Source organism: Ischnura elegans, chromosome 5 (genome assembly GCF_921293095.1).
Source record: "Ischnura elegans chromosome 5, ioIscEleg1.1, whole genome shotgun sequence".
NCBI classification, from domain to species: Eukaryota; Metazoa; Arthropoda; class Insecta; order Odonata; family Coenagrionidae; genus Ischnura; species Ischnura elegans.
This window is the reverse complement of record NC_060250.1, coordinates 20,430,584-20,445,033: the sequence shown is the minus strand read 5'-3', so window position 1 is coordinate 20,445,033 and position 14,450 is coordinate 20,430,584. Positions and strand designations below refer to the sequence as shown.

At 39.7% G+C, this 14,450-nt stretch overlaps 1 protein-coding gene across 2 annotated transcripts in view; it reads right to left on the bottom strand.

Annotated features, from left to right (window-relative positions):
• Positions 1 to 14,450, bottom strand: part of LOC124158555 (integrin alpha-PS2) — a 345,664-nt gene that overhangs the window by 173,846 nt on the left and 157,368 nt on the right. The window lies entirely within an intron of this gene.

Below are 14,450 nucleotides of genomic sequence, written 5' to 3'. Positions count from 1 at the left end.
CTCCTCATGACATTGACGTAATGTTCTTCCACCAGAGATTCTCGAGAACCCTGAATGCATCAGTGGCAGATTCCGAGGAAGAATGCCATTGCCCTCGAAATGATGCAACTCTCCAGGAGATGCACTCCTCCTCCGAGATACCTCACGCCGGAGACCAACTGGAGCAAGGGTTTACGCGACTAGATTTTTACGCGCAGCTTTCCAAAACGACCAAAACTTAATGCAAGACCCAGAGCACGGCTCCTTGCGGGACAGGGAGGATTAACTGCCCTCACAATGGGAGGGAAGGGAATGAGTCGGTTAGGGGGGTGGGACAATTATGTGATTCATTAGAGATACGGCGGTAAAAACATTTACATCGGCCGGAATGCGGGACCCGTCACGGAAATGCATGCAGCATTCTCATATGATCCTTTTTTTCTCTTTCTTTTTCCGCCGCTCACCGTTCTACCGCCAGGGGGGACTCGTATCCTTGCGGCCATCGCTCCTAGAAACACTGCCCGCAGTGCCATCCACTCGTACCCAACCCGAAGAGTGAAAGAAATCCAGAGCTACTCTGTCGAGGTAAGATAGGGAAGCAACTTTAGGTATTCGCTCATAATGGCAAGAAAGATGAGCAGGAAATTTTTTTCCGTGAAAGATAGAAAAAAAAACTCGGACGGCGGGAAACGGCCACTGAAGATGCTCTAAATAATTCCATATTTTTTCCAAGATAGGGGAAGTGCCTCTTTATACTTCATTTCAAAGAGATGAAATCTTCACAGTTCCACATCCGCAAGGAGAATTAATTTCAGTATTTGTTGAATAAATCATCCAGAAAAACAAATCACATTTATTCACAGAACCAGACACCGCAAGGAGGGGTAGAAGAAGCAGAATTTTATTAGGAATGAAGGAGAATTGATAGTCTGAAGTAATAATCCTAATAAATTGATCAAATGATAAGTAATGGATAAATTCAGCTGTTTAGACCCAATGTATTCATAGTTGATAATTTATTTCCATAATCAATATTTTGGTCTGATAAAACCATATGCCTATGCGTCACATACAATTGGGAGACTTAAATCGGCTGTAGATTTAACAACATAGCTTCACGTTAGAGATCTCAGGGAATATTAAACTTCATTTACTCTCAGCCAGCTTTAACGGGCAATGGTGCTGTAATACTTACGCTATGATAAGCGATGGAGAATATTTACTGGGAGCGTATAGTATCTTGTCATGTAACTTACAAATGCACCTCTCAAAAAGGTTCTCGACAATAATTATTAGCCCTAAAAAATGTTGACCTTGAAAAATCTTTAGCTAAAATTCCAACACAAGCGTTAAAATATGCCGCGGTAAAAAGACTTGAACATTTAATATTCTCCACACGGAAAAGGGTAAACGGAAACAGCACACTTTACGAGGGGACAGAGAGATTTTCGAGGAATTGATAACGAGATGAATAGAAAAAATTAGCAGTCTGCGTGGCAAAGTACGTGACTTCGCCTAGAGATCGTAAGGATAGATAGGGAGCTAGGTTCTCTTCAAGATTTTCCGACGGGCAGCCGTTGGGCTATACGATGCAGGGTATACAATACATCATGATGTTTGAGGAATGATTCTTTCTAGGCTCCACTTTTTTGTTCCGGCCGTATAACTCTCACCTGAAGGATTTATGCTTGCAGTGCAAATGGCCACCTTTGTTTCAACCGGTCCTTGCCCTCCGAGGATGCACGGATCACACGGAAACACAAGACGCGGCGAACTGTAGACTCAAAAGCGGAGCGCGTGCAAACGGAAGGGGAAAGAAAATGAAAAAAAAAAATACTTCACCACCGAGCTATGCTTGCGATTTGACGAGAGCATTAACGTCTTGTTGCAATAATAAACGGGGGGTCGTCTCGGGAGATGGCAAATGGGGAGGGGGATGGTGGCATGTGCCCCCCCCCCCCTTGAGCGCAGGATTTGCACGTGGGAACGGAGGGTTGAAGCCGTTGAAGATGCTGGGCAGTGCATATCCGGGAGGCCGCGTGCGCTCTGAAGAGACGCATCCCCGTTGCAAATGCAACGGACCACATGGCATCCCATTGGGACCGACCAAGGGATTTAAAATTAAAGAACAGAGCGAGAATTTAAGAGATGCCGACTTAAATTGTTCTCCAACCTCAAGATTTTGCTACCGTTACTCTTCAAAGCAACACCTTTCCCCCACTAATGAGAGTTCAGCACTCACTGGCCAGATGAATAACGTAGAATTTGTGCATCCTGGCAATGGCAGTGGAATTAATTATAGTGTTTACTTTTTCCCCGTTCACAAATGATTAAGGGTAGTGTCCTCCCAGGGGACAACCAAGAGGTTTTTTCGCCTGAAAACGACTATAGGTTTTCAAGGCATGAATAAGATTTCGTCTACCATCACTCACTTAATTATTTAGCTTACAGGTTGGTATCGCCTGCTATAATAAAAAATATATTTGTTAACTACGTTGCTATTACGCGAATATAAATAATATTCCACCCAAAGGAATTATTACAATAAGTACAAACAACGGCTTTACGGTATTCCATTAGCATTGATACGACGTTAAGGTCTATAAACAGCAAGGAGAAACAGAAATTTTAAAGAGAAGGCTTGCAATTTTTTCCTTCAACATTTATTAGACATCACTTTTCAAAGCAATGCCTCCAGCTAACGAAGGCGAATAATTATGGTCACAGTGGTGGCGTTGAACTTCTGTTAACAAAAGTGTTAAGGCACTGTCCTAAAAGGTGGAAATGTAAAAACAGAGATAAATTCTCTCAATTTATGGCATGAATAGGCATTATGTTGTTGCCATTCACTTCCTCATAATCATTACTTCAACCTGAAGGTTAAGTTGCTCTACAGCAATAATAATTGTAATTGATAACTTAGCGGAATTTATTCGACCATGTATTTTCTCTGACTCGGCAGTACTACCACACATAGGACGTAAGAATAAGACACCATAGTATCTCATTCGCATTAATCGAATGATTAAAAAAGAAAGGTAAGTATGTGAAAATTCCTTCTTCGTTTTTCGACCTCACAATTTCTTATTCATTACTTTTCATCAACCTCCCACTAATGAGAGCTCAGAAATCAGATGTCTAAACAGTTGAAGTGAACCCAAGTTCGAAGGAGTTGCAAAACTGGACTTCTTCAGAAGACTATACATGCAATTCCTTCAAATGGACTTCATCAAACGTCACTCAAATTGATAGGCTTCATTCCAGGCGTGAGAAGTGGTTTCAATTGCTCACTGAATGACAGCATGAAGTGTCTCTCAGCCTCCTTGACGCGAATAGATGCACTGCAAGTAACCGTGCTGGCTGAAAAATTGGAATCTCCCCCAATGGTGCATATGATTATGAAGGTACATGGCGCTAAAGTTTCCATATATGTCAAACTGCAGTAACTACCCTTGAGGCACTTATACATTAACAAAGTGCTAAAGTTATTCTACATTCGCAGTGGTAATGGCCCAAAAGTTTTGGATAAGTCCCATTCATACTCTCTACGAGCAAATACCTCTCTGCCCAAACCAAGAGTTCATTTGTTTATAAGAAGCTTGAGCTCGGGAAATTCTCGCTCTTCTCAATGCTCTAAAATTGTGATTAACAAGATGCATCGCGGATTATCGCGCTCCCATTTTGGTTTCAATGTCACGTTTTATCACATTAATTTTATTAGTTTATCATAAGAAAGTGCTCACCAAAATGTGCCGCTTAATTTTTTTATGTGGAGGGGGAATTTGCCCATAGAGACCCTTTGACCGTCTTGCCGCCTGAGCCCTAGGGTAAACCCGTCCGACCCTGGTTGACGCCAATTCGAATGGAACCCGTCAGAAGAAATCGCGCGATGGCCAGGCGGTGACCGCGGTAGCGGACAAAGACCGAAGACATATGAATTCAATCCACTGTCTCTGGAGTGGAGCAAAACTGCTTTATTTTTTTCGTGAGCCGGCTAAAAGACGGCGATCACGCACACAAGTGCGGTAGATGGCGAGAGGCTTCTCATATGGAGCGGACGAGAAGGGGTGACGAGTGATTTTAAAGAGGGAAGGCGCCCTCCAGCGGCCGAAAGGAGATTCACGCAACAATGGGCCGATTCATAATATATGCGGAGAGAGTCAGTTGACCCCTTGGGTGGGATATACGAAAGTGATTAAGCGTGGGGACAATTCCCCTCATTAAATGACCGCGCTCCTAATCAGCGGAAAAAAATAACCCGACTCATTTTCCATGTCGAGGCAAATTTCAAATCGAATGGCGTCGGTCCACTTGAGATCATATACAAAATCTGTCTCTCTAAATCGACCCTTTGAAAGCAGAATAGTCAGTCAGTAACATTGAAGAAAATAAAAAAAGTGGTGGGTCAGGCAAGACCATTGGTTAAAACTTATCAACTCAAAATACGTTGCGCTTATACAGAATGGAGAGTTCTTCCATATTCCCCTCTTACTTTTGATATGTCAAAAATTTAAAGAAAATATAGTTTAAAAAACAAATCTGCAATTTTGTTCGTAATTAAGTGCTATTCTTCGGCAAATTTGTATTAGATTGCTGCCGATGGAAATAAGAATCATGCTCCAAATACTTCTTAACCCGCCGTTTTAGATTTAATCAAGGTACATTATGAATATGGACAATTCATGAGTACAGATGAATAGTCAAAATAATGAGCCAATCTTTGATTCTAAAGAGGATCTGATGTTGCAACCGATGTTGTCAAGAGATTAGAGCCAGCCAGCTGCTATTCGGCTGTTCCAAAGCTAAAGCGTTTTCTTACCATTTCACGAGTGGTCCGCGTAATCTAGGACCAGGTACGAAAAACGTTTTCCACATCCACAACTGAAACAGATGTATCATTGTATCTTGTATTTCATTTTTCCAGGTATAAAAATGTGCCTTTGGGGAAAAAGTCAAAAGAAAAAAAAATGCTATCGTTTCAGATGAAATGTCGGTCGAAATAACGAGGAAAATTCAGACACGTCGTATTCCTCAATCCGTCGTGTCGGTTGGAGGCAAAATGCTTGCATCATTCCTAACCCGTGAATGATACTTGCAGGTCACCTGAATAGTAGCACGTTAAGTTATTCATATTTAGCGCCTTGGGAACGTCCAATTTTCCTCTCTTTCCAAGCATATCCTTCGCACATTTCTCCTTCCCCTCCCCTTTCTCCGAACTAGCTTCTCACCTCTCAAGCACACTTGCAAGGACCGCGTAAGCCCTCTTCTTATTGTGAAAAGCGTTTTGCGTTTGAACTAATTCAGTCAAATTTTGGGGCAAGAGTAGCATGCTATAATAAAAGAAGTGATTTTTCTGCAGACCGATAGTGGTAGAAAAAATGCCCATATACTTTTTCTCGTACAGTTTGTTCAAGGTATATTGAATCACTAACCCTTCTATCGAAAACAAACAAGGGAATCTTCACTTCATCAATAAGTTGATAATGATGAAAAATGATTTAAAGCCATACTGACAGCCACAATGAATTGTAAGAGTTAGGATAAGGTTGAAGTGTGAATGAATTTTATAACAACCCACTCAGAGAACAACTTAGACCGCTCAAAAGATGGGAAAGGTCAGTGAGTACACAGAAAGACGCCAGTGGCTACGGTAGGCGAGGATAAAAATATCCACCAGCTGAGGAATTAGAACTGCTTTCAATCATGTTGAAGTATAGCTAAAGAGGCCAGAGCGAGCAGTACCAACAGCGTTAAATTCTACTCTGTCCACCAAAATAAGATACATCGCGATTTATTTTTTCCCATATGTTATATTTTATAAACTAATTACATGAATTTTAAATTAAACACAAAAAGATGAATTGATAAAGTAAAAAATTAACATTATACATTATCATCACAACCTAGTTTGACCAAAAAAAAATTAAAAATTGACCAACAGAGTGACCGATTTCGAAAAAAATTAGTAAGTCGCCTTCACTTGAATACAAAACGAAAACATCTAAAGCCATTTTTAATGCATACGACGGCTTTCGAGGAAACGCAATTTTGTCATAGTATACTTTTACAACAGCGCCATCGCTTTGACAGTTCTGTGGAAATATGGACGATAAAATTACATGAAATTAGTGATTTTAAAGGTCTCAAAATGAAAAAGAAAATAAATGGATTATTTGACATAAAAATAAACTTAACTACATGAAAAAATACATTTTTGAAATCGATTTTTACAGAGTAGTTTTTGCCTCGATTTACTCATTTTCCACAACTATATAAGCAACTATCGTCCTCAATTTTCAAAAATATGGTAGAAGAAACATAAATTTAAAAAAATACAATTTAAAAAGTAGGTACTCTCAAAACAGTCACGTGACCAAGAAGGAGGTTGTGACATCTTTCTAACCTGCCGCGTGAACAGTGGTGAAATTTACAAAAAATTTCCTGCTCCTTTTCCCGAAAACATTCTGCTGGAGCAGGAATTAAACCACTGACTTCTGTTGTCACTAAAATTCTTCGTTCAAGTTTATTCACCGAATCATGTGCAAGTCTTGGCTCATTTACATCCCATCCCATTATGCGCAAATGCTTCAGCACCAGTTCTTCACTAAGTAGGAAATGGAGACGACATCAGAAAGGTAGGTTCCTTGATATCCTTCGACTAAGACGATCAATCTCCCTCACTGCTTCAATTTGCATGCGATGCCATTCATTGGGTTCCCAATGCTGTGCACGGAAGGAATAAATGATCATTCACGCGAGACAATTACTATCAGAACTGGCTATCGGGGAGCCCTGCTCAAACAAAGGAAGAGCGAATGAATATTCACCAGAATCCAATGGATTTCCTTAATCCTCTCGGCCGCCAGCCGCACAACTTGAATGCGCGCGTTGGCTGTCAACTCAAGTGTGACTCAATCGCATTCGACATAGTTTTCATCATGCTGTCATTGATTATGTATATATGCATACAGATAATTTTTTTCGATCGAAAATGCCACCAAACGAGTTGGGCAGCATGTCACCAGATATTTCATGAGGTGCTGAAATCAACACTTTCTCGCTGCTACCTTAAGTGGCAAAGGCATATCGCCTGAATGTGATAGCAATTTTCTTGATAGCAGATGAAAGCCTTGGAAAATATCATTGCTCTCATGACAAGTCTATCATTGACACAGGATAAATATTTCAGTTTGAAATTATGACTGAAACGTAAAAAGCTATATCAATTCGTCATATTCGTCACATGAACGCAGAAAGCCGTTGGTTGAACGAAATGCAAAGGGTTAGCTTCACCACGAATTAAGAGACAAGAGGATCGTATGCTGCGTTCTAGGCATGGAATATTTGAGCAATTAAGAATATTCAGATAGACTACATCAAAACGGAGAACAGTATCCTAGAATCGCACTATATTTCCAGGTTCTACAGAAACGATAAAAGAAGAGAGATATTTTGCCGATTGGATGGGATTGGAATTCGTTTTTTCTCCGAATTACAAATGATTGAGCTAATCCCGACCTCGTTCAACTTAACGACAGGTGTTTCTTAGTTCCCTTCGAATCGTGCGAATAAAAACTCGTTTAAATATTAAACTTGTCTACTTCAATCTAATAGCTAAAAACTATCTGTGAGTATTTATTACTATTCTCTTTCATTATGACTGTAGATTGACAATTTTTATGATTGTAATAGATACAATTTTTTGATACCTATTTGTTCAGGAACACCAAACAATTGGAATGATCGAATTTCATTTAAATACAGAATTTTGAACACTGGTAATTATTACACGATTTTTATAACTTTTTGCTGAAATTAGAAATAGCTTTGAAGATCCCGACTTTTATGGAAAATATTAAATTCTACGAGATTTTTTTCTTCACTCACACATTTTCCCATGATTATGGCACTGAAATGGTGGGAGAGTGGTAGTTTTCCCTTTTGCTGCCGTGTTTGATCCATACTTCTGAAACCGTTGCTTTTCACATTAACTCTTGTGACGTAAAAGCAAAAAAATTGGTGGGAATTATGAACGTCGATCGATAAAAACCAAATCTTTCAATATTTTTACATTAGTTTATTTTATAAGCTGGGGTGGGATTCCACATATCGCTAAATCTATATCCCGTGTCTTGATTAAAAGTATTTTTATTAAGTCTGATGTCAATGGTCTCCTTAGCAAGCCTAGCTAATCATTATAAGCTGAATACATTTATTTAAGCACAGACATTTTTGGACAAAATATCCAAAATCGTGACTTCGCTGCAATGATAGATGATTGTGTAAACGGAGAGCTATGCGACCGAACGGATTTCTAATTGAAGAGGCTACCAGTAGTTAGTTACGTCAAGCAGGCTCATATGAATGAGAGACTCCTATCTACGCCGGGAATCACGGGTTTGTGTTTTTCCACTCGTCCTTTTTTTGGCCTCGAGTTCTATTTATGCTTCTAATGCCGCGGCGAGTGTCCGTCTTCCGTATCTTGCCGTCAGCCAACGCTATTCCTCCACTTGCTTCTCCATCTCGAAGCGTTTTAGCCGCCGCACTGGATGTCCAGGGGCACGGAGAAAACACGAGAATTTCTCGGATATAATGCTCGCGGTCACCAAGGTACGTAATATCCCTCGGGCTCTGCACGGTAGCGTGAATGCCATTACCACCGACCGACTACATTTCTTACCTCCCCCCGCCTGACATCAAGACGGGAGAGAAAAAACAAGGCTCTTTTCGAGAGAAAAAAAAGCACAAAACATTATATTTTTTTCTTATTTTCTGCAAACACTACTCGAGTGCCGACCTGGACGCGATTTTTCAATGTGAAGTCTCGCGAACGCAATTAATTGCACGTAAAATCGGTGTCTTTAACATGGGAGGAATTCTTTTCCTGGAGTATGCCAGCTTTTATTAGCGTCATTAATACTGAGCTGGTAGCATATCGCAAAGGCATACCGACACCGCCCTAGAATATGGAACTTGAACTTGTCGAGAAAAAAACATGCAGCCGGGGTCAGTTCTTTAACTTAGATCTCAGGGGTATAAAAATTACACAAGAACTCGACTGAATAGCAAAACCTTACGTTTTAACTTGAAAGATCTCAGTTACGAAGTTATCATTGCAAAGCAAATTTATCTTGCAAATGAACAAAAGTCTGGGCTAAACTAGTTCCAGTTTTCTAAATTTAAAATTATCCTACGTAAAATACGAAGTAATTCTATCCCGGCGAATTATTTGCTTGAACTCTACCTGGGATTTCCACCGGTTTAAATCTTTGTGTGTCTCCAATATTACAACGGACGACTCGTCCATCGTCATTCAGGTGAACGAATAAGTTTGACTGAACAAAAAATGTTCAGATGTAACTATAAACAGTCACAACAGTCACGTTACCCCTGATAGCCCGAAAGATCTAGGTAATTCGGATAAAAAAGGAGGATTTCTCTAATTTTTTAATCGGAATACACTCATCGCTAAAGTTATATCCTGTGTAATCATTAAAGTATTTTTATTAAGTCTGATGTCAATGGCCTCCTTAACAAGCCTATCCCAGTAGTTGTTGGAACGGCAGACCAATAAAAAATGGGATAACACCAAATTAGCGACAAATGAACGGTTGAGGCCTTAAATTCAATGCTTTTAACAAACAAACTCTCTCATAAGTGGTTAAATTTTATTTCATTTCATGGAAAATTTTAATATACATTAAAAAAACTCGTATAGTTTAACACTGCTCGATTCAAGATATTTAGGACCAGTTAAGAAATTCATATCACCGGCGATGTATAATAACAAACTTAGGAGCTATGGAAATTCCTCCATGTATATTTTTTTATTTCTCATCAACTGCCAACCAACTAAGGGCTCTCGCAGTGACGAATCTTTGCGGGGATGAGCCCTAACGACGCCGGTTGCCGTAGTCCCTGCTTCCTCCGACATGAGCCCAATCTGTCAATCCATCCAACGCTCTTCAGGAGGGAGTAAAAGGGCCGGCAGATGGCAGACTTATTTACTTCCTGGGTCGGGGCAGCTTCTGAAGCTCCTTCCCCCGAACGCATAGAGCCCACAGTCCCCGGCTCCGTCTTCCCTCATTTCCTGCCGTCTCGACTATCCCCTCTCCCTCTATCCCTCCCTTATAGACACTCGGCACGCAGTCCTATTTCTATCTTCTCCTACAATCCCATCACTACGTCCCCACCGCAACATCGTCCCCCTACATCTTTCGTTCCCTCCCCAATGCTGACGTTATTCTTCCGTCGTAGAAGCCAAACAGATGAGAGCAAAAATTTCAACGGATAACGAAAAGACGGTACAGCTCTCACTTGAAAAGTAATTTATTTATTTCCGATCCCGAAGTTATCATGGTATGCCTTCGGTGTGGTGGCTTAGAATACATTCGGGTATTCTAATCCGACACTGGGTACAAACCCTGGCGGTGATGGAAATTTTCGCCATTTTTACCGGAAAATGAAACCGTTTTTAATACACAAATTGAAACTTTTAACGCACAATCGCTCACTCAGTGATTAAAGGTTGGTTTCGTTAGGTGATAGTAGAGCCTATCCCGGACCAAGTCAAAGGCGTTTGAACTTCAAATAGTCAGAGTATGGGCAGTTAGTTCCACTCCCTGTGCCACACCGTCAGTGCCGAGGATTTCAGTTCGAATCTGTTCGAACCTGAGATTTGAAGAGTTCTTCAAAATCCTTCGACCAGCAGCCAAACACTCTTCCCATTACGCCACCGCGATCAACCGAAATAGTATAGTAGAAGTAATGCTGATAATGTAATATACGATCGTATAAATACGAAACATATACGATCGCCAAATGTTGAGGCAACTCTGAGCAGCATGAGCCTGAGAAAATCAGTTTCAAAGATATTTTTCACATATTTTTTCGAAAGCGAGCATGCTGTGGCACTTCCTTCGTACGTCATCCTTCAAGCGTTGAATGGTGAAAATGGGGTGCATGTATGGTTACAGCTTCATAAAAGCTAACATAGAAAAGATGGCATTTTAGGCTGTCCCTTAAAAGCATTTCTTTGCATGTCATAGTTTCTCAGAAACTACGGAGTATCCTTCAGGCGTTACAATGAGGAAGTATTCAATATTGAATTAGAATTAATTTGCAACTTTTTATTAATTACCACAAACGATTTTCTCGGAATTTGTGCACAAATGTTGTTGTCCAGCTCAAAAGAAAACGGGATACCGTGATAGCATATAATTTTAATAGGAAAAATAACTAAGCAGCGCAGGACTGAATGCATCATAGATGATTGTTGAGAGCTTTCAGAGAATTCATATCTCCCATGAGGCGGAAGTACTTTGTCCTGAACACGGGGGTCCAAGCGGCGGCTTCCTCTTTGTCCTATTCAATGGGAAAGCGGTCATTTAAATCAGTTCAATACAAATTGCCCCCAATTACCATTCCACTAGAACCAACTTCCGGGCATGAGGCATTTCCACCCCAAAAACGGAGGTCCTACTTTTAAATCAGGGATATTTAAACTCTATGTAAGCCAAAACACCTAACATGGGTTCTGGGCATTAATTTATTACGTTAGAAATTAATTAATATCGCCTCTATGGAGCATGCTTAACGTGTATTAGTCAATATAGTTCGGGTAAAACCATGAATGACGGCAAATATCAATAAATATTTTAAGGATAAAATTTCGATGTTGAGCATAATTGACTTAAAGCATGTTTTAAACAGTCAAAATAGAATACGTCCAAGAAAACTTTCCAGTTAAGTGCATACTTTTTGAATAAGTCGAATGGATCAACTCTGAATTTGATGACAGAGCACTTTGAATAATAATACGTCGCTCCTTAACTTACTGCACTTGTAATCCAGCATGGATTTCCACGCAAAGTGCAATATCTTCCATGGTTTAAGATGAAGTTGATTACCAAGTAGCTAATAGCTCAATAGAAAAGTAACTATAAATTCGGTAACTACATTTTTGTTCTAAAGAGACTTCAACGTAATACCATCCACTTTCGACCTCATACCCATAGACGGATTAAGGGTGAGGGCACGTGACCCCCCCCCCCAGACGCTTAAAAAATAGGCATGATTTTTAATACGGTTATCAATACGTTCGTTTAATTTAGTGCATTACGGAGCCTCAATCATTTGATTTAATGTGAATAACTTTCATATCAAAACAAAGAGAATATTTTATACTGAAATAGTTGCGTTTTGTTTTTAATCTGAAATTTGAGAAGACTTATCAGACCCTTGTACCCCTCCCCCCCAAAAAGAATCCTGGATCGGCCCCTGCTCTTATCCGTTTATTCATAAAGATCCTAACTATTTTTAACCAAAGATATAAGTCCTGCATTTTGCCAAAAATCATTTATCATAATTTTCTATTCGGTTTTTAAAGAAATAACCAAGAGGGGAGTATCTTATCTTTTGCCTTTATCAGGAGCCACATGCGCTTTTGAATTGTCATATTTTACATTATTACTAGAGGCTACTCAATTTTATTTTTTCCTATCAAATGAATAAAATTGGAATATGTTTAGTTGTTCGAAAGTATATAGCACTCATGGTTAGATGAGTGACACATTAGTTCACAATATTCACCGAAAGTTAAGAAACTCGGACGCTTCTCACCTGAAATAGTGATCTACATACACCGGATTATCTTTCGTTGACAAACTAATAGGTAGGTAAATTGATCTCAATGATACATACACGACGCTACAATTACATGATTATAAAATTTTATAACCTCGGAGATTGAAATAAACATTTTTTAAATGACCAAAATGAAAAATTCGTTCTTCACACCCGGATATTAAAATTATCAAGAGAGAATGTTTTTTTTTGGTTTCTCCCTACAGGAACCAATTGATTTTGGAGGTGCACTTCCGCCTTCAAAGTCGTTCGTGAGTTTCCTCATCACGGTCCAATCCTGCACGTCAAAACTCCCATCAGTTTCTAGTCACCCGGCAACGTTGACATTTGCAATTAGTAAGGAACTTAGTATTCATTCTCTCATCGACCTCCTTCCAACCGGGAGTTTCCCCATCAACCATCCCCGAGTGCTTTTCTCGTCATCCTCCGGACAGGGGGCGAATCCTCCCTCTTGATTGGCGACGGAGATGCGCTTCGCCAGGGGCCCCTTCCGGCTACACGCGGCCCCCGACACTACACCAAATAAGGGAAACCATCTCATACACGCATTATTAATTATACTAACAGCTAGATTTTGGAACCAAATAAATAAATATCTCCTCTACAGAGCGTACTAAACATTTTTGATGATATCGGACAGAGAAACTTTTAACGACGACAATTTACAAAGTATATGGACGAAGCAAGAAAGAAATAATCAGTAGAATAGCGCAGGCGAAGAGGGCTTTCTACGAAAAGAAGAACCTTCTTACAGCTAAGAATACTAGCGTAGAAGTAAGGAAACAATGCATCACATTCTACATATGGAGTATCTTTCTCTATGGAAGCAAGGCTTGGACGTTGACAGCAGCAGGGAAGTCAAGAGTGGAAGCATTCGAAATGTGGTGCTACAGAAGAATGATGAAGATAAAATGGATTGACCTTGTAAGTGAAGTGGAAGTGCTAAGAAGAGCAAGAGAAAAGAGAAGCCTCCTAAAAACTTTAGGCAGAAGACGGGACAACTTAGTTGGCCACATTTTGAGGCACGATGGCAAATTTGGTGAAATTCCCCCAAAGCAAATTTCTTCCAACGTGCCTGAATCAACGGAGTTGCATCATAGTAAAAACAAAGAAAATCATTCGTTACAAGAAATTATGGAGCGTACGCCTACATAGCACCAATAAGATATTTGAATTATTCTTGGTTTGGGTGGCATCACATTTCAATACACAAGGAGCGGTATACACAGCATCGTTAATTATATGCCTAACCCATTGAATGCAAGGATGTCAGCATCGTTGGTTGGAAGGCAGCATGCAGAAGAGTTTGGCAGACGAGATTGATATACTCTATCTCAAAATTTTAGGCTATCCGATAAGATATGGGAAAAAATAAATTCAATAACTAGAATGCTTGAATCAAATACATTTAAGGAAATGAAATTACAGAGAATAAGTAGTAATTTCCAATTGCTATTTTACCTGAAATACCTTGTTGAAAAACTAGCTTTAGGTTTAAGGCGACTGTTATTGGTGGGGTTGAAACGTGAGAAACGGTAAAATAACTAGCAGCAGTAAAATATCAAGTTCAGCGCCATATCGACGCTGTACTGTTGGTGCACCCAGCAATTTTTCTCAATGTTGCTCGTTGAATTCTATTCGTAGATAATATTTTTAAGTCCGGATCATAGTAATTCTTAGTCAATGATGTTTGAGAATTAGGGAGAAATTGTTGTAAAAGTAGAAAGGAAAACTTACATTTTATAATTTAATGCAGAGAAATTGGAAGTTAAAGGCTACTTAATTGGAAACATTTACGAATATCTGTAAAGGCCATCGAATGGTTT